The sequence below is a fragment of the Urocitellus parryii genome, chromosome 14, assembly GCF_045843805.1.
Source record: "Urocitellus parryii isolate mUroPar1 chromosome 14, mUroPar1.hap1, whole genome shotgun sequence".
NCBI lineage: Eukaryota > Metazoa > Chordata > Mammalia > Rodentia > Sciuridae > Urocitellus > Urocitellus parryii.
Window position 1 is genome coordinate 11422040 of NC_135544.1, and position 27080 is coordinate 11449119.

General features: G+C 36.9%; 1 long non-coding RNA gene across 3 annotated transcripts in view; it reads left to right on the top strand.

The window, feature by feature from the left end:
* LOC144250238 (uncharacterized) overlaps window positions 1-25251 on the top strand; it is an 84334-nt gene extending 59083 nt beyond the window's left edge. The window contains exons 3-4 of one of the 3 annotated variants that reach the window (XR_013342425.1): window positions 20883-21026; window positions 21207-21272. This is a non-coding gene — a long non-coding RNA (uncharacterized LOC144250238). Of the gene's footprint in view, window positions 1-20882; window positions 21273-25043 lie in introns of those variants that run through there. The other 2 variants (XR_013342426.1, XR_013342424.1) reach the window with 2 other exon arrangements.
* Window positions 25252-27080: the final 1829 nt, after the last annotated feature.

Sequence of the window (27080 nt, forward strand, 5' to 3'; positions counted from 1 at the left end):
TGCAAAACCTTAGGGAAATTATTAACATGAATAACAGGGAGATCTCTAAATTGGGTTTGAATAGATTAACTGTAAAACCAACTAAAAAAAGAAAGTTAAATGCTAAGATATTATTTTTTCACTCAAATTCTTCTGGATCTCAGACTTCGCTGCTTTATTAAAATAGCACAGGAAAAGTGAGGCTTGGCATTTAATCAATTACTCATAACTTAAATATTTTTCCTACACTTTCCACAGCCCTATTGACTAACTTCCAGGTCTTGGTACCATTAGAGAATGAACAATCATCCTAAGGCCCAGGGTGTCCATTCCAAGGTCTTTACAAACTGGCACAGCTGCTATTTTTTTGCTGTTAAATGAAAGTGCAAGTTGATATATATAAGTGTCAGTGTTTTCTAGCCCAAGTCTAGTTCATTTTGTGATTTCTTCCACCTGAACCTGAAGCTTTGTGGTGGTCTGACCCTACATTCTAGATTTAGCACCTTTGAGCTTCTGCTCTGCCTATACTGCACCCACAGCCCCATAACAACTACACTTATCCTCACCCCTGATCTGGCTGCCAGCTGCCAATAATTGTTGCCTACTTCACATTTATTCCACGATCACTCTTCAAGTCTTGGCTCTTATTTCACTGAGAAAATATAAGCGATATATATATATATATATATATATATATATATATATATATATATATATAGGATTTCTACCTACTTTTACCATGATAATTCTCAGTCTACATCTACTTTGATGAAGGATGGGCTATCCATGTGCCTACCAAAACCCATTCTCTCTAATCTTCTGGATACCAGGCCTTCAAATACACCTTTCTGGTCATTTTCTTCTTTCTCTTCTGCTTTTTAAAACAATTCATTCACTATTCATTCCCATCAACATACAAATATGCTAAAATTTCTCCCTTTAAAAATAATTCCCTTGAAGCTATGCATTTTCAAGTTATTATCCAATTTCTTTTATGTCTGCTATACCATAATATTGCATTTAAGTGATTTACTCAAGAAAGTATTTACTACCATACTATTCTCAGTTGAACCCAATCCACCTCCAGCTTCTCCACCAAAGTTTACTGGTGGACACTACATTGCTAAATACAATATGCATTTTGTTACACATCAGCAGCATTTTTCAGAACTGGTCACATCTTCCCTGAGACATTCTTGTCACTTGGTTTCTAACACCATGTTACCCTTTATTCTCCCAGTATTTTACTGGATATTAATTCTCAATGTCCCTGGCTTATTTTACCACGTTTTCTATGCCTGGAGCCCACACCTCAGATGTCAGGCATTTTCTTCAAGTGTACTAACTCCCTGGGAGGCCTCATTTCATTTCATGCCTTTAAATACAATCTATAAAACAACAACCCCCAAACACACACTTGCAGCCCCAAACGTTCATTCTAACCTATAGGTTCATCTGTCTCTTCTACGTCTCCAATTGGATGTCTAACAGTTATCTCAAAACAAGTCTAGAAGCCAACCTCCAGTTTACTCTTACCAAACCTTACCTCCTATAATTTTTTCCATTTCAGCGAATGCCAATTTTATTGTTCCATTAGTTCTAGAAAAAAAATCCTTTTGGCTGTGAAGAACAGTAACCATTTAGCAAATATTCATTGAACATTTACTGTTTACCAGGTCATGAGAATCTAACACTTTGACCTAGGCCCTGCTGTGGGTTTGATGAATGGTTACTGCTCTTCACAGCCAAAAAGACATTTCTATATTTGTTAAATGCAGTTAACTTTTTTCTTTTTTTGGGGGGGGGGTAGGGGCGTGGGGCATGTTAAGCAAAACAACAGAAAAGTTAGTGGAGGACCACATAGTTCTTTGTTTCTGATGGATGTGTTTTTGCTAATTAACTGCTTTGCTTTTATTATCCCCTTCCCTTCATACCTTAGCCGACTTATCTCATGTTTGCCAGGATGAATTTAGAAACTGTCCATTACAATAGCGATCTTTTATAAGGTTCAGAGTAAATTGTTGCAAATAATTGCCACCAGGACCTTAGATGCCAAAAACATCATAACAAGCATTTTACCCTTAAGTCCAAAGGAGGCTTTCAACTGTGCTCTGATTAAAAGAGAAGATAAAATACACAGTCATGTCTGCTATGTAAAAGTCACAAGTGAAACTTCATACCTTGATTTATGCAAGAAGTCACCTTGAAAAGCTTAAATTCCTGGTACAGAAGTCAAACACAGTAGAGTTTATTTCACCTACAGTTAGGTGAGTAGTTTTTTTGGAATTTAGTTTGCCATTTTAGTGCATCTTTCTGGCTGCTAACAAATGAATCAGTGAGTGTTGGTACCATGGAGATTAGCTAGATGTGTTCAGGAGCAGGGTTCAGAAACCTTTTTCTACAAAAAGCCAGATAGTAAATATTTCAGGAATACTATCTCTGTCATATATTCTTTTTTTTAAATAACCTTTTAAAAATGTAAAAAGTTCCAGGACTGTACAAAAACAGGCCACATGCTAGATTTGTCCTATTGACCACAACTTACCAACCTTTATTTTACAACAAATGAAATTGGTCAAGTAAGATTTCTAGAACCCAAAAGAAGAAAGTTGTATAAAGATGGGGTATTTAATAAGATAAGCAAAAATTAACAAGCTAGTGAAGAATATCTTAGCCAACTAGCAAGTAGTATCAGATAGCACAAATAGAAATTTTAAGTGTAGAACACAGTAAGTTATATAGAATTTTATTTCATATAAGAGGTAATGTATGAATTTCTGGTGAGTGGAATATGAACATGATACAAGTAGTGTTTACATCCAGGAAAATAAAGGTGACATGAGAACTAGCTTTACAGAACTGAATCTTATTGCTGTCCTTGGCATACACAGATTTGCTTGCTGAGAAGCACCAAGTTCAAGCAGTTTACCAGGTTTGTAGCTATTGTTTATTTGGTATTTATATTTTTTTATCAAAGAGCTAGTATAGGGCAGCTACTCTTCTATGTAGTATAGATGTAGCAATAGACAGAGTCAAGAGGCCCCTAGAATCATGGAACTTTACTTCAAATCAGGAAACAAAGACAGTAAACAAGACCAAAAAAGTAAACACAATAATTTCTAATAGCAATCACATATAGATGTTGTTAATAAGTGAACTAAATTGAAAATAACAATCAAATCTTTACTCACGAGCTTCCAATGGTGCAAGAGGCAAAAAGAAGGATGGTCAGCTGCGTTCCATTTCACCCTTGATTGGCACAGGGGACAAGATAGAAGAAATGCAAATGAGAGAATCATCTCCTGCATCTCCTGAGCCCCAAACACAAGGCTTCTGTCTTTTAATGGATACATGGGCTGGAGCAAGGGAGCGGAGGAAGGACTAGGATAGAAAGTTATGAAGTCAAAGTATATAAGGTCAGCCACGGTCCTGGCTAGATAAGCAGGTCTCCAATTGAAGGAGCTTAGACAGATATGCATATGTTTTCAGGGGCTTGGTCAGCTCAGGGAGATAGTGAGGAGATGGATCCTTCACTAAGGTCCCTCCAGAAAATCTGCAATATACTGGCTGTGGCACTCCCCCCTCCTTTTGACCCCAACACCCCACACACAAGAGGCCTGTCAGGAATAGCCTTGCAGTTGTGCCTGAAAGATCACTCACAGGATCCGGGCCTGGAACAGGACCCTCACTTGGGATGACTAAATGTATGAATAACTGGGACACTTTCACTGTAGCCTGCTGAGCTAGTACCTGAATGACAAGAGGAAGGTCGCCACCCAGTTGTGGGACTAGCATTCCAGCCAAGAGAAGGGCAACTGTGAAAGGAAGCAGCAAGGAGCTTGGGAGAGGAACAGAGGGAAGGCCTGTGTGTCTGGAGCATCATAAACAAGGACAGGCTGTTATGAGCTGAGACATCTCATCTCCTAAGCCCCTGCTGTGTTCCAGGAACTTTGCTGTAGTGAGAGATATTGCCTGAAATAAAACATAGTCTCTGCCAGCACCGCACACCCATTCAGACTCAGGTAGAGTCATTGCAATTATAAACAGAAGGCAATAAAGAACAAACATTTATTGGGCTCCATTATATCAGAGACTGTGGCAGGAGCATTATAATGTTGAGTCCTCAAAGCAACCTTGTGGATTAGGATTTATAATACATGCTTTTTACCTATAGGGCAAATAAGTTTCAGAGAGTATAAGAAAATTAGTGAGTACAGGTTAAGTATCTTAACCAAAATGCTTGGGCCTGGAAGTCTTTTGGATTGGGGATTTTTTTTCAGATGTTGGAAGAGTTGTAGATATATAATGAGATATCTTGGGGGATGGGACCCAAGTCTAAATATGAAATTAATTCCTGTTTCATATACACACCATCTGGAGGTGATTTCATATAATTCTTTAATAATTTTGTGTATGAGACAAAATCTCATGGTGTGTTAGTTTTTTAATCACTGTGGCCAAAGTACCTAACATAAATAATTTAAAGGAGAAAAATTTTGTTTGGGTTCACAATTTAGAGGTTTCAGTCCCATGGTCAACTGAGGCCCTTGCTTTGGGCCTCAGTTGAGGAAAAACATCATAGTACAGGGGCATGGTGGAGGAAAGCTGGTCAGCTTGTGGTATCCAGGAAGCAGAGAATGCAAGGTAGGAAGGAATGAAGGATAAGAAATAGTCACCAAGGGCACATCCCTGCTTTCTCCAACCATGCCCCACCACCTGCCTATAGTTTCTACCTCCTCCCAGTCATCTATTCAAATGATTAATCCATCAAAAGAATTAAGCCACTTCGGAGACCTCAAAATCCAATTACTTCCCAAAAGCCCCACTCCTGGATACATTGGGGACCAAGTGTAGCCTAGGTTCTCACTATGCCACAAGTGATTGGAGACTTGGAGACCTGGGGACTATTACACAACCAGGGCTCAAGACCAGAGAATGCTGACAGCTGCTGAGAAGGTCAGCAAGCAGACATGTCTATCTACAGGGTTTCAGAAATAGCACTGTAGTTATGTCTTGAATTAGAACACAGTCCTTTTGAAAAATTGATGGCTGATTAAAAAGAAGAAGCAATAGAACTTGACAGAATGAGCAGAAACCCGGGACTTAATAGCTCTAAGGAAGAGCTGTGTTGAAAGATTTATTTCATCTTCTCTTCAATTTTGGTACTAATTGATTATGACTATGAATGAGTCAAGTTAAAGCAAAAAGAAATATGTATCTTAGTATTCCTGTCTTTGAAATGGGGTTAATATTTATCATGTTAGAAAGTCTGGGTGGAAGAAGGACTTGTGTCTTATATAACTACAGAGGAGTCTAATGTACAATAACTATAGTCTTTTTCCCTTGTCTGAATACTTTGCTCATTGTACAAAACATTTCCCAAGGCTCAAATGAAATGTCCCTATTATGGCCTGCATTTGTTACAATGTTTTCTCACTTACATTCTATCTTCCAGATCTACAAAAAGAGTGATTAATATTTTAAAGCACTAGAACCATAGTGATATTACCAGACTGTCATTCCAAGTAGGGCCTTTTAATGCAATTCTGCTTTGTGGATTGGAGACCTCAGGTTAATGTCTACTGTCTTTCACTTTCAATTTAAACAGTGGATTAAGGACAATTGGTTCTTTTTGAACACTACAGAGACCTTTGATGTGTTTAAGCCCATTTGGTTGCTGAACTTATTGGGCCCAAATCCCTCTGGATAAACATTATGGTGACTGCTGAGAAATACCTCGAAAGTTCTGAGAAATGACTGCTTTTCAACTGCATCAATAACAAACAGGAATACCAAAACAAAACTCAGCACCCTTCCCATCCTTTACCAATTTATCTATGAATGCCAAGAGAATATTTTCCTTATCGAAGGAGATTAGAGCTTCTCTCCATTCACTATGGATATTTCTTTTATTTGCTGGTGCATAGGTGATTGCTTTTTGTTTCCTGAAACCTTCCTTACACTTCCTTATCCAGAGCAATTTTTATGGCTGCACCATCCAACTCAGTTTGTCCTGAACTCAATTCAATGTTGCCACCGCTGTCAAGCATTTCTCTTAGCAAGTGTAGGCAATTAACCCTTCTTTTGTATTATGTTCTTCCCAATTCTGTCAGCAGGGTGAAATAATACAAACTGAGGCTAAAAATAAATTTAAAAAACTGAGGAAGAAGTTATGAAGTGAACATATTTTCGTGCTAGAAAAACCAAAGGGAAAAAAATCATTCTTTTTAATAAATCGAAGCAAATACATTTGCTAGAAGGATCCATGGGGTTTTAGTTATTATAAGCATAATCCATTCAGTGACTAAATCACGTTTATTTCATAATCTAAAATCCTTTAGGAGCCTCAAGTTATAGAGGAGTCTTCAAACAAAAATATTGACCATGTTTAAAACAGCAGAAAAGAGAAAACATTAGAGAAAATACTCCTAGACGTTATGATGAAGTGGGAGAAGGCTAAGTCCACATACTCTCTGAAGTAGGATGATCTTGTCTAATCTTTTTCAACTTGGTCAGTGAGGAGTGGGAAAGTTCCACAAAGCTTGATTACAAAAGAAGCAGTAGGAAAAAACCAAAACTGTATTATGTATTTGTATCCCCTCTTCATTTCCTCTTAGAGAAAGTTTAATATATTGTGTTAAATGAAACATGAACATAACAGAATGAATTAGGTTTTTATCACTGCTTTTGTATTTGTTTAATTTGGGGGGATAATTCATTTTCAAGAAGGAAATGTAGATGAAGAGCTCGTGTTAGAGGAAACCTGGGCTTTAAAAAATAAGCAATGGCTTCAATAGCTTCCTATTTGTTTTAAATCAATGGATGCCATCATTTCTCTTAATTCACCACCATTTGACCCAGCTCTTCCCCTTCTCGGTCTATTCCCTAAAGACCTAAAAAGAGCATGCTACAGGGACACTGCTACATGGATGTTCATAGCAGCACAATTCGCAAAGCAAGACTGTGGAAGCAACCTAGATGCCCTTCAATAGATGAATGGATAAAAAAAAATGTGGCATTTATACACAATGGAGTATTACTCTGCATTAAAAAATGACAAAATCATAGAATTTGCAGGGAAATGGATGGCATTAGAGCAGATTATGCTAAGTGAAGCTTGCCAATCCCTAAAAAACAAATGCCAAATGTCTTCTTTGATATAAGGAGAGTAACTAAGAACAGACTAGGGAAGAAGAGCACGAGAAGAAGACCAACATTAAACAAGGATGAGAGGTGGGAGGGAAAGGGAGAGAGAAGGGAAATTGCATATAAATGGAAGGAGACCCTCAGGGTTATACAAAATTACATACAAGAGGAAGTGAGGGGAAAGGGAAAAATAATACAAGGGGGAGGAATGAATTACAGTACAGGGGGTAGAGAGAGAAGAGGAGAAGGGAGGGGAGGGGAGGGGGGATAGTGGAGGATAGGAAAGGCAGCAGAATACAACAGACATGAGTATGTCAATATGTAAATCAATGGAAGTGTAACTGATGTGATTCTGCAATCTGTATATGGGGTAAAATTGGGAGTTCATAACCCACTTGAATCAAAGTGTGAAATATGATATATCAAGAACTATGTAATGTTTTGAACAACCAACAATAAAAAAAAATGTATAATCAGGGGAGGAGAGGGGGGATAGTAGAGGATAGGAAAGGTAGCAGAATACAACAGTTACTATTATGGCATTATGTAAAAATATGGATGTGTAACCATTGTGATTCTGCAATCTTTGTAATGTTTTGGATAACCAATAAAAAAAAAAAAACAGAGTCAGGAGGCCTCCTTCACTTTTCCCGCTTCTAGTCACAGAAGCATTAACTATGTCCCGTGCAAGCTAGGATGTTGTGTCCTTAAGCCTGCAACTGGAGAAAGCAGGTAGGGTTACTTCTCAGCCACCTCTGCCTGGACACTCCTCCTGCTGGCTTTTTACTGTATCTCAACAAAGTGACCTTTTTTCATCCCAGTTTCTTGTGATGAGAAAAGTAGGTAATTCAGAGCAACAATAGCTGAAGCTCAAAATCCCACACTTCACTTAATCTTAAAGGAGTTTTTTTTTTTAATTTGAAAAGTTGACAAATAACTCACATTACAATAGCATATAACATACTGTATATCACAACACTTTAAGGTAGGGAAAAAAATCTCTAAATTGTCCTTGCTACAAATCTCTACATTCATTTTCTCTTTCCCTCCCTCTCTCACCCCAACTTGATGACTGAATTCCTGAAGGATCCAGAAGGCACACACAGCTGGGCCTAAGAAAGTTGTATGCATATATGGGTTGTGTGTTAAACTATTTACTCTGGTGTGTGGGAGGAAGAGGGCAATTTTGTTGACTGATAAAGAGCAAGGATAACAGAGGAATGGGAATTGAGAGTAATAAACGTTAAGGGCCTCAACAGCTGACATTTAAAATGCTTACAAACCACAAAATTTCCATTAACATAAGCAGTGTTATTATAAAGCAATAAGACACAGCATAAAGAGACACACATACACAAATAAACTCTCTGTATTTCCTGTATCAGAATAAATGACACTAGATGACCTCTAGGATTTTTACCGAAAATTTTTATTTAAGTTTTAGTTCTTACACATTGTGGATATTGGTAGGGTTCAGAAAATGCATAAAGCATGAGCACATTTTCCTTTTAAATTGCAACTAATTTCTTCCACAGAACATTCTGTTCCAGTGTTTCTAATAGCATAGTCACCCCTATAAAATATCTATTTATATTAAAATATTAAGCTCTAATAATGTGTTTAAACTTTTTTTTCTTAGTTCTCAACAAATACATTAGTTCAATGCAGACCCCTTGATTTTTCTAATCACGTTTGCTAATCTGCAAAATTCAGTAATTTGTAATGGATCTCCCAGTCATTAGTGTCAATTAGGGAGGCTCTCCCTTGTACCAGATGGCACCGAGGGAACAGAACAAGAGAGAGGGCATAAAACGTGTTTTCTAAAACCTTCCTACACACTACTTTAAACAAAAACTGTGTGGTTTTTTTTAAAGAAAAAATATTGCAAGAGTTGAGAACATAACATCTTGTACTTGGGAGCCATCATAAGCCCAGGGAAGCCACTATGAAAGAATTCACTAGTGGCACCCTTAGGAGTTGGATATAGAGAGTTCAGTTAGTATGGTACAGATTTCCCTTTTCGTATGAAACAAAATGGCAGCTCATGTAGACAAGAGCCACCCTGCCTTAACATTGCTTTGTGCTTAATTCTAAAGCCCCATCATTTACAAATGAAGAACTATCAAATTCTCCTTATTAATTCATCCTGTCGATTTGGAATCTGGTTCCTAAAACAGCAAGAAAATATTTTTGAAATAGTCTTAGCTTTTAAAAGGCCTGATATTTCACTGTGAGCTCCCAATACAGGGAAACCAAGTATTATTCATCATTAAAATGTCTACCTCAGTTATGGGCACATTGCAGGCCGCCAATCAGTAGATGATAAATGAATGAATGAAAGAATGAATGAATAGCATCTGTCTTACTAGCCACAGCGCTTCTGAATCCTATTGACCCCATCTTAGGTTAAGTTCCCTCTAGGAAAAAAGATGAAGATAATGATTTGAGTGTAATAGATTATTTGAGAAATAATCCCAGGAAGCCTAAGGACTGAAATGAAGAAGTGAGACAGGAAAGGAAGCTTATACAAAATATATCACTAAGTAGATTGTCATGGTGCAACAGTTAGGGCTCAGTTCTTCTGGGAGCTGATGGGACTCTCCATGAGGCAAGCCACAAACTTGTTCAACTCAAAGGTCAAGGAAGCTAGATATTTATCCGCTGTCAGTCATTGGTTAGTCTGCTCTTAGAATTATTACCCAGATATTTCCAAGTTGCCACATAAAAAAGAACTGAGAAACATACCATTGGGACACAAGTTATAATCCATTGGTGTGTACAGAATGGGGAGTGCTAAGGAGATACAGGCAAAGCATCCACAGTAACAGTACCTTCCTATATAGCAACAGAACTTGTAAGCTTCCCTACTACTCTGACAAAAATGACATAGACTTAAATTGTAGCAGACCAAGCCAATTACTGTTATATGGAGACAAATTGCCTGCAGGTACAAACCTGCATGCAGGTACATACAGCATCCTTTGTGGATTGATAAGTAAAACTTAAATTCATAGCTTCTTAATTTGCTTCTCATTAAAACCAGTTGAATCTAGTCAATGTATAAATATAAAACAGGTCAAAAATTTTTAAAAAGCATTCATTATCATAATCATCTGGTTAAAATCTATGGAGCCGGAGCTAGGTAGGTAGCTCAGTGGTAGAGCACATACCTAGCATGTGTGAGGCCCTGGGTTTAATCCACAGCACCACATAAAAATAAATAAGTAAAACAAAGGTATCATGTTCAACTACAACTAAAAAATAAATATTAAAAAAAAATCTATGGAGCCAATGGGAAAACAGGTCATCTCATAGCAACTTCTGTAGGAAGATCTCATTCATAGACTTATCTGATACTAGTAATAGCCCTTTTTGGGTGAGGGTACTGGGAATTGAACTCAGGGGCACTCAATCACTGAGCCACATCCCTATCCATTTTTGTATTTTATTTAGAGACAGGGTTTTACTGAGCTGCTTAGCACTCACTGTTGCTGAGGCTGGCTTTGAACTCACAATCCTCCAGCCTCAGCTGGAGGATTTACAGGCGTGCGCCACTGTACCTAGATTTTTATAGCTTTTTTTAATCCCACCACATCAAATAATCTCAGCCAATTCTTAGGACCCATCCTCCCAACAGACTTAGGTAGAATGGATTTTGTTAATATCCAAAAGTGAGAAATCAACTACACCTAACTCCACCTTAGCATATAACTGACTCTAAAACTTTCTGTTTTCCTCAAAATCATTAAAATAATAGCATCTGTAATAACTCGATTCTTCCCCAGAATTACCTCATATGTCTTCATTCTTCACCTTCCTACCGAGAAAGTTTAGAACTCTCAGTATGAAATGACTTATGTGCCATGGTTTGAAGGAGGAACATGAACCAAGTAGGAGGTTTTGGATGGAAGAAATAATCTGAGAAGGTTTCTTAGTACATGATTACACTTGAAGTCCACAGGCACATATGGCCCCAACAATCTGTGCCTCTGCCCACATAGGAACTCCTGGTGTGCTTCTGACTACAGTTGAAAGTTCCCTGGAAAACACACATTTTAGGGGATTTGTTAAATTCCAAATAGTAAGAACAACTACAGGAGGGCCTGTTGGCATAATTACTGAAGGATAGAACATTACAAAAGCTGCTGATAAACTTGAAACCTGATCAAAGTCTACATTACTACTTTACAAATCACTTACTTTGCTAATTGCCATCAGGTTTATCCTATGAATTCTCATTTTAAAGATTTTTTCCTAGTCTTTGCCCATTAGTCAAGGTAAAGTTTGAAAAGATTCTTAGTTTCTTTTTCTTTGGCTCTATTCTCAATTTAAAAATTTATTTTATAGGGAAAAAAATAAAGTCTTAAAAAGGTTAACAAGTTTTAGTAAGACAGAACCAGGATGCCCCCTCATGACTAACTCTGGAGCTTAAGCCATTGACACTTGTGATGTGTTTGCAGTGATGACTTGAAAACGCCCAGTGTAGATAAAGCAGGAAGTTTGTGATAGCGGTGGTAAGAAACTGGGGAGGACCTCATCCATAACTGGGAAGAAAGGAAAGGATCTAAGGAGAAAATAACAGAAAAATAAGGGAGGAGTCAGTGGTGAGTTGTAATAAATTTAAATCTTATATGGTAGTATTTTTCTCTTAATCTTATCAATGTAGTTACATGTGTAAATTACCTGACACTCATTACCAATACTGACTATATTTCAGGTACTATTCTAACTACTGTCTATGGCAAAATAAAGCCCTGGGCTTCACAGATTTTTCCCCCTGTAGTGGGGCAAAGGAACAATAAGCAAAGGAACAAATAAGTAATTTAACCTCATGTAGTGAAAAAAGGATCATAGTCAGGGAAGAGTGAATGATTAAGTTAATGCACCTACTTCATTGTTCCAGTTCTAGTTAAAGAACCTAGTTCATTGTTGCATTAATGAACTAGATGCCATTTCAGATAGCCAAGCTCACTGCAGAAATAACATTTGACTATGCCTTGGTTATTATTGTTCTCCCAAACACTGCTTCTGGGAGACAGAAAGAAAAGAGGACATTCTCATTTTCCAAAGAGGAATGTAAAGTCCCAGCTCAGTGAAGTGACTTGCCCACTTGTGTCATTATAAAACCTGGGATGCGGTAGAAAACTCTAGAGGTTCAATTAGCTGTTACTAATAATGGTGTTCATTTGTTTGTGTTTGTTTGTTTTATACCCATGATCTCATTTGCCCTTGTTAGCTAGACAGGACTTATATCATCATCTCATTTTTTTTTTTAAACTGAGGAGAAAAGTTAAGAAACTTACCTCAAAGAGAAGAAAAGATCTGAATCCCCAATTGAGTTCAGTCTTCAAACCTTTTCTTCTGTGTTCTTACCACACATTTCAGTACCTTCAACAAGTCAACAGCCTCCTGGAAAAATATTTATTACACACTCTCCTATAGTAAGTAATTTAAAGTAGTGGATATATTTCAAAAAGTGTCACCTACCATCTACTCAAGCTTCCTTAAAAAAACAAAGGCATTGCTATATTTCAAAGGAATGTATCAACGAATTTCTTACTACTTTTTCATGTTCATCATTCATGAATATTTATTGATTTTTCTATAGTCTTAGGTTTTTAGAAATCATGGCTCTTGTAAAAATCTGAAGGAGCCCGTGAACAGTCTCCCTAAATAAACACATAAAATTTCAGATGTTCATAGGCACTCTGACACATATTTTTTAAATTCAACAGGGGTCTGTGGATGTCTAGGTTATGAACTTTTGATAAGAGCTAATGTAATTGTTGACCCACATCTTCCAAGAAAGCAAATAAGTCAGTCCTCCTTAGCTACATTTTCTGAGTTCTTAAATGAATGAAGTATCTGTCAGAAGATTAATGGAAAAGGGACAGAGAGTACATATACTCAAAAGTGGGATGGTACAAGCCCTGAGTCACATAGATATGGCTTTATTTTGTGAGCTGTATACCCTTAAACATGATGTTTAATGTGTTTGAACTTATTTTCTTCAAGAATGAAATCTAGGGCTGGGGATGTGGCTCAAGCGGTAGCGCTCGCCTGGCATGCGTGCGGCCCGGGTTCGATCCTCAGCACCACATACCAACAAAGATGTTGTGTCTGCCGAGAACTAAAAAATAAATATTAAAAATTCTCTCTCTCTCACTCTCTCTCCTCTCTCACTCTCTCTTTAAAAAAAAAAGAATGAAATCTAAAAATAATCATGGTTCATTTTAAACTAGATAATGTATGTTAAGTATCAAGGACACCCTTCATACTTCTATAAATACTTTCTCATTGACCATTATTTTGTTTCTTGTTATTTTGCCATGGTTCTATTACCATGAATGGGTAATCAATTTACTATACTTCAATGTGATAGAACTTTGACAAAAGCTAATACTTGAAATGAGAAGTTATTATTAACAGAAACTTGCAAATTTGACCAGAAAGAAAAATAAAGAAAATCATTAGAAGATGAACTACTACATATTATAAAAGATATTTTGCAAGAACAGAATGTTATTTGATTAAAATAAGGTATAATTAAACACAAAGTAGTTGCTGATATTTCAGAACCTTTATTTCATCGTTTAAAATTTCATTCTGTGAGTGGGACACACTTATAAGGATGACATTTTAATTGGGCATAATCAACAATAGCAGTATTATGTCTCTGTATTTTAAAATGCTATACAATGATAAAAAGATTAACAGAAAGAACACCCCCAAAATGCTTTCCACTGTATCTGAGAATATGCTAAAGAACATCCGAACAAAGATAGCTGACTTTTTACCGCCCCATTGACATGTTTGGATTTATCTACAAGAAAGATGAGACAGTCGGTGTTTATGTATTTGGATATATTTGTTTTAAATATTTACATTGTGCAAACTGCTTAAGCATTTTGAGGATGTTTTGTGAATTTCTCATAAAGTTTTAGTTCAAATGAAATTTATTGAAAATGTCAGCAGAAGTGAAACCATTTGTTGCCCGGATTGAGCCTTATGTTATCAGAATGATGGAAAGAAATGTGTGGGTGCAGACACTCATTCTAGCTGACCTCATTTTTCTCAGCCATGAAACACAATGTAGTAGAGCCCCTCTAATTAGAATGGCCCATACTTGTTCCAGTCCCTCCAATTTTCATCATAGCTACCTTGTTAGACATTGAGTTGTGCAAACACATACTCATTCTCTCCTTTTTGATAACAGAACTCTGGTTGAAGCTGGGAAGCCCTTTTGAAACTAGATATGGCCTCTGAATGTTTGGCTGATGAGACATAAAGAGAAGTCTTTTGTGGGAGAATTTGTATGGCCATCTCAATGGTTCAGACAGGAAAATTCTAGGGAAATCAGGACAGTAAAATATATGGAATCTAAGGCTCTGATGAATATGGAGCTTCTGCACTAGGCTAAACCATGTATCCCAAGATACGAAAGAGCTAATTTTTTATCTTTTGCTTTTCTATAATTTACAACTGCAAAAATCCCAACTCTTATTTTTGCTAGCATGTTTTTTTAAAAAAAAATCTTTTCTTCCCTCAAACTTGAAACCTGGCTTTCATATCACTGACTGACATTCTTCTATTTGCTTATTCAAAAGAAAACTTATGTGTGTGCCAGTTACTGGGCCACCTTCTGGAGATTGATCAAGGAACAAAACAGATATGATTATGAGGAGTATAGTCTAGTAGAGGACACAAGCATTCAGCAAATAAATGTGTAATTAGAAACGTTAGTGTTAAAAAATGATATGATAAAAGTTATAATAAAGTCTTGATTTGGATAGAGGTTCAAAGCAGAATATTCTAGAAATGATAGTCATTGAAACCAAAGGATACACAAAGTTACCAGGAAAAGAGTTGCACGAGAACACGTGAAAATAACATCAGCCAGACAAGAGTTTAATTCACTTCAGGAACTGGAAGAGAGTCAGTATGATTGGAGTTTAAATGGTAGGATAAGGAGAGTCAAGAGATGCTGAAATCAGGACTACCTTGAGCTACAGTATTTCCTATAACATCTTCAGTACCTGCTGATACTTCTCTATTTCTTCTGACATCTGGTCATCACTACTCATCTTTCCTGATCTTTCTAGCTGAATCCTTTCACTCTGTATCTTCATTATCCCTAATTCAAGTCCACTACAGAATTAAAGTCTCTTTTGTGTAACTTTCACACAATCCACAAGGAAAACAAGATGTTATCACATGTTAACACAAACTCAGAAAAATTGTTGAAGATTGTCTCAAGCCCTCTGATTCTTCACTAGAGGCACATACACTCTTGACATTCATTTCCTGGGGGTCTTCTTTCTATTAGGATCTTCAGAGAGGCTGCCAAACTCCGGGGTTACAATAAAAATTAAAAAAACAAAAACAAAAACCTTCAGACATCTTCATTACTCTCCAAATCCCTAGCAGGGTTATTGGAACTTTTATTGCTTGCCTCCTCCTCCTAGGTTTTTAGACTCAGAAGAATCATCATAGACCCTTATTCTGGAACTCAACCTTACTTGCTTCCTGTGTCTTCTTTACTGCCTAGGATACTCTAATTTCTGAGTGAAGGATAGACATGCTCTTCATTTTTGCCCTTTAATATACATTGGTTAGAACATACACTTAGTTTCAATATGTCTGGGTGCCCAGACATTTAAATTTCAAAAACATCACAAATTTTACTTCAATAGACTAATTGCCTTCCCTAGGAGTTTAAAAATCAACTTAGATGTTCAAAGGGATAAAATTTGAATCATTATTCCCTGTATTATGTGAAATCATTCCCCTGAAGCAATATTTGATTCTCGGGGAGGAGGGGAGTCTCCTGAGAACAAGTAGATTGAATGAGGAAATGACAAGGTTTATAATATCACGAATTTTAATCCCACCACAAATCTTTTAAAAAATAAACAATCATTCAATTTATGTTATCATTCACTCTTTCTGAATTTGTCTACACTTTGAGAGAGGTAGCCTTTTGATATGGTTAGAGGTCTATAGCTCTTGTGTTACACAGCCTACATTTAAGTCTCAGCTCTCCCAGTTACCAGCTGTGAAGTTCTGGGCATATTAATTAACCTTTATAAGCTCCAGTGTCTTTATATATGATATTAATTGTACCAAAATTCAAAGGATTATTGTGGGATTAAATTATGTAATCCATATTAAGCACTTATAACAGCATTTTGAAATGTATCTTGGAAGAGATCAAAGCAGTTTAATTATTATTAGCCAAAAAAAATATTCTTTGAGTTTCAGAGCAAATGAGACCATATGGATAATCTAATCCAACACTGTCAATCTGTAAAGAGAAAAACAATTTCCCAAAGGACATACAGCCAGGCCTCACTCAGTTTCCTGGCTCTAGTAGTTGGTTTTCTTGCTTTCTACTACACCATACCAATGCTTCACTTAGCTGATGATTATGAAGTCTGAATCTATTTGAGTGATTACATTTATTAGTAATAAACACTACCTAAATATATATAAAAGGATCATTTTGATGTTGAATATTGATATTGGAAAAATGCAAGAAATGACTAGATTGGAATATTCAAGTCTTTGAGCCCTCTCTTTTCTCTATATCCATAGAGATATGGAGATACTCAGGGTAAATAAATAAATGTTTGCCATTGTATTGCACATCTGAGTTTTGGAATTAATTCCCTATCCTCTTTTTGAATGAAAATGTTTCTCAAACTCTATTTTTCCTCATCAGGAATCTAGGAATTGTTTTTTGAATTTTAAAAATGCTTTTGTTTTGATGATAGTCAAAGAATTAAAACATGTATGCTCTGGGTCAATCTTATTCTGGAATAAGACTTGCCTTTAGAATTTGTACATGTAGGAAACTCAATTAAATGAACACCAAAAAATTACCAAATTAAAATAATGAGCTTAAGAACTAAACAAAAAATTCTCCAAGGAACACATACAAATGGCCAACAAATACATAAAAATGGCTTACTGTCATTTATCATCAAAGAAATGCAATTTGAAAAATCACAATGTGATTATTATCTCAACCCAATTAGAATGGCCACCATCAAAAAGACAAGAAATAACAATGCTGGTGAGAATTCAGAGAAAAGGGACTTAGACACTGCTGATGGGAATGTAAGTTATTATGGTCATTATGGAAAACAGTATGGAGATTTCTCAAAAAACTAAAAATAAAACTACCATATGATCCAGCAGTTCCAATACCATGTGTATATGAAAAGAAGTTAAAAATCTTTATACCAAAAATATACTTGTACTTCCTTGTTTATTGCAGTACGATTCATAATAGTCAAAATATGGAACCAAAGCAGATGCCCTTCAGCAGATGAACATATAAAGAAAACATGGCATATTTACACAGTGGAATACTAGTCAGTCATAAAAAGAATGAAATATGGCCATTTGCTGCAATATGGATGCAAACAGAAAACATTATGTTGAGTGAGACAAGTCAGATGCTGAAAGACAAATACCACACATTTTCACTCATTGAAGGAATCAAATAAGTCAAATTTGTACAAACATGCAACAGAATAGTGGTCACTAGATAAGAGGAATGGCAAGAGGCAAGGAGCTCGGAAAGAGATTAGAAGGAACTTTTAGGTATTGGAAAGAGTTTGGGAGAGGTTGAATGTAGAAGGGTTAATTGATACAATTAATGCATGATATACACATGTAGGGAAATATTACAATGAATATCATCAATTTAACCAGATCATATGTGTTAATTATTCTTTAAAATAAAGAAGTCAATAAAGTTAAAGAATTTTTATATATAGTTCATAGAAAAAAGTTGATGCCAAGAGACTACACTGAACTTGTACAGTTGGCTAACAAATACATGAAAATTTGTTGGCCTTATTTATTTATTTTCTACAATAAACAAGGAAGTATTCATGTTGTTAATGCATATACATTTTGACTATATATGTAATTTTAATCTGACTGAAGTAAAATTTGAATAACTGAAAAATTACATCAATCATCATTCACTGGGTTTAGGCTGCTTGTTTTCGATGGCAAATATTGTATTATGTTTACATGCTAATGGGAATCATTCATTAAAAAGAAAAATTTGATGATGCGGAAAAGAGATGATTTATTTGTAGGAGCAAAAGCCCTTGAATAGAAGAAAATGAGTTAAACCAAGTGCATAATATGATGCCTTGTTTAGAATGGGAGTATTAGGTGCCTGGTAGCAGGAGGAAAGATAAAATATATTGTTACATGTATGTGGATTTGACAAATCTGGTGACAAGAAAGTAAATCAGTTTTCCTGTCATTGCTTGAACATTATCAGTGAAATAAAAATCAAAGCCATTAGCTGATTCCACTTTGACACTGAGAATAAATTAAGTCTAGAACAAGCAGTGCTTCCACCTGAAGTTTGACCAAACTCACAAGAAATGTTTCCATCATAAAGAGAAGGACTTATTGATGGAAAAGAAAGAATATATGAATAAAAATGCATCCAGGCAGTTAGCACTAAAATGTCAAATGTTCATAAAAGTGATTTTTTTAGGAAATAATGTTGAAATAAAGGATGGGTACAGAGCAGCAAAAAATGGACACTAGCCTTACAGAGATTCTCTGTCGAAAGTTGAGAAGGGGAACAGTGAGGTAATCCTCTAAATGCTCAGATAACTGACAACTATAGGAAGTGGCAGAAAAGCTAAGCCAGGAAATATAGACAAATGCCTCCAGACACATACTAGAGGCATAAAAAGAAAATTGATGTTTGAAATGGTTGGCAGCAAGTGGAGGCCCTGATGTCATTGATATCCACAAGATGTTTACTCAATTTCAGAACAGAGGATACCAAAACAGTTAAGCATTTGTTGAGTGGAAATGAAAAGTATGGCTCTAACCATGTAAAGAAAATTTTAGAAAAATAAAGCACGAAGATAAGAGTAAACATTTGGGCACTCCCAGGGACTACTGGCCATGTGGATACAGTTTATGATAAAAGATTTCTTTAAATAAATTTAAATCTCTGGAGCCACTTTATCTTTCTGGTAGTATATTCATGCCTGGGAATGACAAGAAAACAGCAAAACTTCCGTACACTTTATTTTGGAGCTTATTTACAAGATTTTATAAAGAATGTCAATCCCAAGTAATCTTAGTAGACAAGTAAAATGTAAAAGAGAATAGAGACTGGTTGTTTTGCTTTATTTGATGAAGTAAAACACAAAAACTGAATTTCCAGCCAAACTTTTGGGTAAACTATAAGGATAAATTGTATAAACCATAATTAATGTACATGTCCATGGTCATACAAACAGCTACTTTTAGAGACCAGAGAGGGCATGCCATGATGTGCCCCAACCCTCAGAAAGTTTCCAGAAAAAGCAATAGAGCACATGAAATTAAATTAGCTTTACTTCCATGCAGGAAAGTTGCAGGCATAATGCTATTTTCAGAAATGCAGTCTATTGAGAACACGGCAACATTAGCTCTTAGTAATCTACTAGAGTTCTTTGGGAAGGACAAATAAATGGTTGGACAAGGAGGAACTGGTGGCTAATTATTTTTGACAGGAGAAATTTTCAAGACGTTATTAAGTCTCTATAATAGCATCAAATTTTGTTAGTGAGGTAGGCAATGAAGTTTTTCTTTCTTTCTTTTTGAAAAGAAAATTCTGTATAAAGAAGGCAGTTGAATCCACATTTATAATTTGCCTCAACTTACCTCCAACTCATCCCAGATCTCAGAAAAATCATCAACAGAAATGCTCATATGAAAACATCATGAGGTACTATTTACATTAAAAAAAAATAAAGGGAAACAGCCAACATATGTAACATAAGGGATCTAAACCATCTTGTGATTCCTTTGCTTGAGAATTCAAGGAAGCAAGTGGTGGAGATGTTAAGCTTTCTGACTTGAAAATGTAAGAGCTGGCCTTGAGATAAGGGCATAGTATAATTCGGATCCACTCCTCTGGGTTCCCAGTTCCCATTGACATTCGGCAGCAGTGTTCTGTGCAGACAAGTCATTCACAGTCTCAGCAAGGGAAGGCTATTAACTCTAGAAGAAGCAGTGCTTCCACATGACATGTGAGTGAAGGCAACCTCAGGAAGGATGCCAGATATCACCATGCCACACAGTTGTAAAAGAGAAAGGAAATGGGGTAGAGGGAGACCAGGCCAGGCAAAAAAGGAAAAGTAGAGATCTTTGATCTTTCAGACAGAAATTCACCCTCCATGAAGTCTCCTGAAATGACACATACAGACTGTGCTCTCCTCCCACTGTACTGTGGTCCACGGTCTCTCAACTCGTAACACAAGCTTACATCAATCAGCTCCCCAGATTCTCCCCACCCTCCAGAATTTTAAAACATAAGAAAACAAAAAGAGTAAATTTAATAAACTCACATGCCAAAAATAAAAGTAAAACACAAACAAAGAATAAACTGTGTAGATGACAACCTGTGACTTATATTCAAGAGTGATCTGGAAGGAAAAGCAGGTTTGGGAACAACATCCACAGAATTGATTTGTGGCATGTGGAGTTTTAAGTGCCTGTGACACCCTGGAAGGAAGTGTGCGTGTGGTGGGCTGCCTCTGTGTTGTCACCTCTGTTCTACCTCCTGGTTCATGCCCATATAATCATCTCGTCTGGAGGGCACTGGGCCAATGACTCACTTCTAATGAATAGGATACAGCTAAAGCAATGGGTTGGCACATCTAAGATTAAATTAGAGCAAGACTATAACCATTTTTTCATTTGCTCTTCTCTTATTCTTTCAGATGGAAGCCAGCTACTTTATTGTGAGCTACCCAGTAGAGAGACCTATGGGACAAAAAACTAAAAGAGGACTCAGTCCAAGCCCAACAAGTTTCTGATCCCTACCAACAATCATGGAAACATTCTCAGAAGCAAATCCTCCAATGGTTGAGCAATCTTGTGACAGACCCTGGGTTACAAGACCTTATTCCTAGCCCAAAGAAACTATAAGATAATAAGTGTTTGGGGTATTTTGGTATATTTATTTATTTAGAAGTACCAGGTGTGCTTTACCACTAAACTACATCCCCTCTTTTATTTTTTGTTTTGAAATAATACCTCACTAGGTTTCCCTGGCTGGTCTGGAACTTATCATCCTCAAGTGTTGGCCTCCAAAATAGCTGGGATTACAGGTGTGCACCATAGCTTAGATGCCACAGGGCATCTAAGAAACATGTAAAGTTCCATTTAATACAAAGAGAACACAAAATATTAAGTATAAGGCTGTTCAATCATTTAACTTTATGGACAGGGAACCCTGAGTTCTGGGGTGGTTCAATGAGGGGTGACTTATATGGATCCTTTGAGAGTTATATTGGATCTTTAATTCTTATTGGTGAGTAATTTTTGTTACTGAGGTTTCCTCAAGGTCTTGGGTCTAAGAAAAGAAGAAAATGATTTATTCATGGTTTCAGAGGTTTCACTCCATAGATGGCAGACTTGGTTGCTTTGGGCCCAAGAGGAGGCAGAACATCATGGTAGAATGGTGTGGAGGAGGAGAACAGCTTAGCACATGGCCACCAGGAAGCAGAGAGAGTAGAAAAACAAACAAACTGCAAAGTATCCACTGAAATGATTTCAGCTTATGTTGGCCCCAGCTCTTAGAGAGCTGAGTCACAGGGTACATTCAGGAATTAACCATGAGAAACCAAAAATGTATGCAGTTTCTTCATTTGCTTCTCCCAATCTTCTGCTCTCATTTTAACCTGATTACCAAGTTGCCCATGCTTCCTCTGAGATCACAAAAGTGACATCTTTTTATATCTCTTTCATTGAATGGTACCCTTTGACTGGCTGTCTTTAGTCAGCTCAGGCTGCTATCACAGAATACTGTAGAGTGGGTGCTTTAGATACAGTAGAAATTGATTTCTCACAGTTCTGGAGGCTGTGAATTCCAAGACTAAGGTGCTATTTTAATTCAGTTCATGGTGAGGGCTCACTTTCGGGCCTGTGAAAAGCTCCTTCTTGCCAAGTCCTCACATGGCCTTCCCTCAGTTCATGCTTTCTGGTGTCTCATGTTGTAAGGCACTAATTCCATCAAGGAGCCTCACCCTCATGACCTCCAATCCTGCTTACTTCCAGAAGGTGCCACCTCCGAATACCAACACATTGGGGTTAGGGCTTCAGCATATGAACTTGAGGAAGAAATAAACATTCATTTGACCTTTGGTTTAATTACACAACAATGATCCCCACCCCCCACCCCCCTGCCACATTAGACTAGTATAAGAGAAAAAAGGAAGAAAAATAAAGAAAGAAAAAAGAAAAGAAAAGAAAATATCAACCTGAGAGTGATAATTCTACCTGAGCAAAAGAAGATAGGTTTGGCAGTCTGGATTTGCCCAGTTAAGAAGGGTCCATGATGGTGAATGGTAATTTGTGGGCTGATTTCAGTACTAAGTGGAAAAGCATTCCTAAACCCCTTCGGCAACTAACAGCAAATGATCTTCTCACTTCCTTTCCCAGAAAGAGAAGGGAAGTAAAAGACAAGGCAAGCATGCTGCCCAGGAAGCAAGACAGAGAAAGGCTCTCTCCCCAGGCTGTCAGTCAGGCTGCTGCTTTTGACACAGGAACCAGGAATTGTGAATTGCAGACCCCCTGCCTTGCAGCCATAGCTGACCCCCATGGACCTTTCTCTTGTTGCTTTCCGATTGTTTCAGTTTCCTGTTAGACATCCTGAAGTTCAGAAGCTCTTGTTGTGAAAGCAGAGAGAACAAGCTGTTGACTAAACCCCTGCACACCATGTCAGCAGAGAAGCAATGCCTTTTACCAAACAGTATGCATCCCAAAGCATTTCTGATGCACAATCCCGCTTGAATCACTTGGTAGAATAATAACAACACAGAGATGATGTTGTGTGTGTGCAAAAGCAAATCAATGTGCATCACCTGACTTGGATTATGGAACAACAGTGGGCTTAGAATTATAATGGCCCTCAGCTTTACACACAAAAGCCTTTGAATTCTGTAATTCTTCCTGTAGGACACTTGGGGGTTGAGGGTTGTAAGGGCATGGGATTCCACCTACATGTTAAAGGTCTGGTTTGAGAGAGGAATGGTGACCATTGTCCAACACACACACACACACACACACACACACACACACACACAATTTGCAGCCAGAAAAATATTGCCAAAATGGAAATTTGAGCATGTCACACAGATGAATAAGACAACACAGGCCTGGATGTGGTAAAAATGCAACTCAGGCTCATGTCAAGCTGTCTGATACTGGGAAAATCCCACCCATCTCCAGGGCTTTGTTTTAAGATGAAGCTGTGGGAGAACACATTGCCAGAACACTGAACATGTAAAGTAGTTCAGGTGCTGTATGAGAAACTTTGTGTTGTTTATTTTTTGCAGTATTGGGTATTGCACCCAGGGTCTTTCACATATAGGTCAATACTCTACTATTGAGCTACACCCTCAGCCCCCTTTTTTATTTTTTATTTTGAAACATGGTCTTGCTAAGCTGTCCAACTTGGACTTAAACTTGTGTTCCTCCTTCCTCAGGCTCCTAATAGCTGGGATTACAGATGTGCACAACTGAGCTCAGCTACAAGCTTTTAAAATATATTATCTGATTTAATCCTTGCAGAATACCTGCATAACTACTCTCATTTTACAGATAAGGAATCCTAGCTTGGGAAAATAAATAACTCCTTACTGTAACATTGTCAAGAGTGGAGAATTGGCATATAAAAAATATCTGATGACTCTGGCTATTCATACATATATTCAATTATTTACAAATTTTTATTCTATGTTCACTTTGTCCAGTATGCTCCTTGAGGCATAAGACTCTGCCCTTCCTTATGTAATCTATAATTTTGTGGGAGGTTTATTCATCAAGCATGTAAAACTACACCTATAAAATAACAACCCTAGTAAGGATTATGCACAGTATTAGAAAATAAAACGGGAGATCTCGTTTTGGAGTCATGGAGAGGAAGTGATATTTGAAACAAAATCTAATGACAATCTAGAAGTTAGCCAGGTCAAAGGGAGGTGATAAACATGCCACTTAGAAGAAATGGCATGATCAAAGGCCTTGGGCTTAAAGAGACCATAGAAGTTAAAGGAAGACAAATTACGATTATCTTCCAGTTTATAAAAAAATTGATGATAGGGATGGTGGCACCCACATGTAATCCCAGCTAATTGGGAGTCTGAGACAGAAGGATCACAACTTCAAAGCCAGTCTGGGCTCAAAATAAAAGTTAAAAAGGATTGGGGATGAAGCCCAGTGGTAGAATATCCCTTAAATCACTAGTACTGGGGAAGGGGGGGGGAATAAATCAAAAAAGAATTTGATGGTTACCCTATGAGCGAATTATGAGGATCCGGTAATGGATTGAGCTATGCTGATGTCATAAACAAATTTTCATATTGAAATACATAGGTAGCTGCAAAGCACAGTAGATTAGAAGGACACCAAAGAATGTATTTTAATATACCAAACAAAGTTGGTGACAGTTTGGACTAGGTTTGCGGTGATGCATATGAGAAAAAATCAAGGCCCAGAAATGGACTCCATGTGTGGGTAAGGAAGAGTAGATCTTAGAGCTCACAACTATGACTTTTTCCCAGTGGATGAAAGTGTTGCCATTCACTGAAAGGGAAGGTTGTGGAAAGAGGAGGTTGCTTGTTTGTTTATTGTTTTAAATGGGAGTTGTGTTGAAGGGTTAAAAACTATTATCATGATAATCTTCCCACCCTGGCTTCCACATATCTTTACAGTGTGACTTTGTTGCTTCTCCCATCAAGAAGTGGCATCTCTTCCCCATTCACTGGATCAGTATCCATCTCAGAACTTACTTTGACTAATGTGTTGAAATTGGAATTCTAATATTTTGAGACCCAACCTTAAAATTCCTTACTCATTCTGCTTTCTCTCCCTTGCAGTGTTTGAAAGTGGTTCTAACTTACTCGTGAATAAAAGGACACATATGGAAAAATAATTCCTGAGAACCTAAAAGTCTGATAGCAATAACTATCAGACTTGTACATGAAGCCAGAATGGACTTTTCAGACTCCTGGCCCTCCAAATGAGCAACCTCCAGGTGAACAGGAAGAGAAACACCTCAACCAACCCATGCATCTGGGAGAAATAAAAAATTGCTGTTTTAGCTTCTAACTTTTTGGTATTGTTATGTCAAAGATTATGACGGAAGGGTTAGGTTTTAAGGAAAGAGCAGGCAGTTTGTTTATCCCTGTAGATATTATGTGAAGTCAGGGATGCAGATGGTAGTGTGGCTTTACCAACTCTAGACTGCCATTGGAAACCCAGCACTGCTAATTACTAATATGTGCACTTGGACATGATTAAGTTTTGTCCAAACTTGATTCCTTAAGTTTACAGTATCAATGAGATGGATTAAATATTTAGGAGCTTAGATCAATAATTACTAACTCTTCTAAGGGATGGAACAAGAAAAGAACCAAACATAAGATCAAATCTTGACAGACATCATAACTTAATTTCTGCATAGCATAGTAGGGGCTAAGCATGCAAATGGGAATGGAAAGAAGGAGCAGAAGTCCTGAACCATCACAGAAACCAAGACAAAGGGTTAAGAAGGAATAGGAAAGGGTGGCTGAGTCAAGCTCTGCTCAACTGAGCATTGTTTGCTGGATTGAGCAATGTAGACCAGAAATAACTTTTCGAATGAAGGTTAGTAAGAGAAACCAGATTGGAGTGGGGTAAGGAGAAAGTAGGTTAAGTAAATGAGGACAGTGAACATAGCAATTGTTTTAGGAGTGTTTCCTACGAGCAAGAGGAGAATGATCCCTAAGATTAAGGGGGATTCTGTGGTCTTGGGAAGTTTTCTGTATTTTCTCCTCCTCTTTCTTCTTCTTAATGTAAGGAACTTCAGTTTTCTATTGCTGTATAGCAAATGATCACAAATACAACCATTTGGAATCACAAATATGCACCATCACACCCAGCTAGAAATACTGAATTTTGATAGCTTATCCTGTAAGCTTTCTGAACTCATTTATTACTTCTAATAGTGTTTTTGTGAGTTTGGGGTATTTTATGCATGTAAGATTATGTAAACTGTAAATAGTGATGACTTTTCTTCTTTCTTTGCAACCAGGATGTTCTTTATTTCTATTTTAATTTTTTATATTATTATTTTTATAATAATTACTTTTCTTATTAACATTAATGATAGTTAATTATTAATTAAAATAATGACCTTAATGTTATTAATATTATCCTTATTTTAATATTAAATTATATTTTGTTTCTTATTTTAATAAGAATAGTAAGAGGGGACAGACATCTTTGCTTTGTCCTGATTTCAGAGGGAAAGCATCCAGCTTCTCTCTGTGATGTATAATGATCCCTTCAATTCCTAGTTTAATTGTTTTTTTTTTATCATGAAAAGATTTTGGACTTTGTGAAATAATTTTCTTCCATGTATTAAAATGATCATGTAGTTTTCTTCTTTTTTATTAACACACCATTGATTTTCATATCTTAAACCAGCCTTGTAATCCAAGGATAAATCCCTTTTGGCAAAAGTGCATTAGTCTTTTAATATGTTTCTGGATTCAGATTGCTAGTATTTTGTTGAAGATTTGGGGTCCATATTCCTCAGGTTTACCAATCTGTTATTTGTGTCTGGATTTGTATTAGGGTAAGATTGGTCTCATAATGAATTGAGAACAAGGCTCTAGTTAGCCAGGCATTTCTTATCAGCAAAAAAAGTCTACAAGCTCTAATTTTCCTTTCCTGGGATAGAAATTCATGACATTTATTTTGAAGATTATCTCACATATGTAGCCTTTGTTTGTCATAATTCTAGTTCAGGATAATCTGTTTCTTCTTGTTCTGGGACTATGGTTTTTGCTGTGGATTGTTCTGACCTCCTAAAATATTCATCATCATCCCCAAGATATTACATGGACCGCACTGTAGACCCTCTGGGAAGG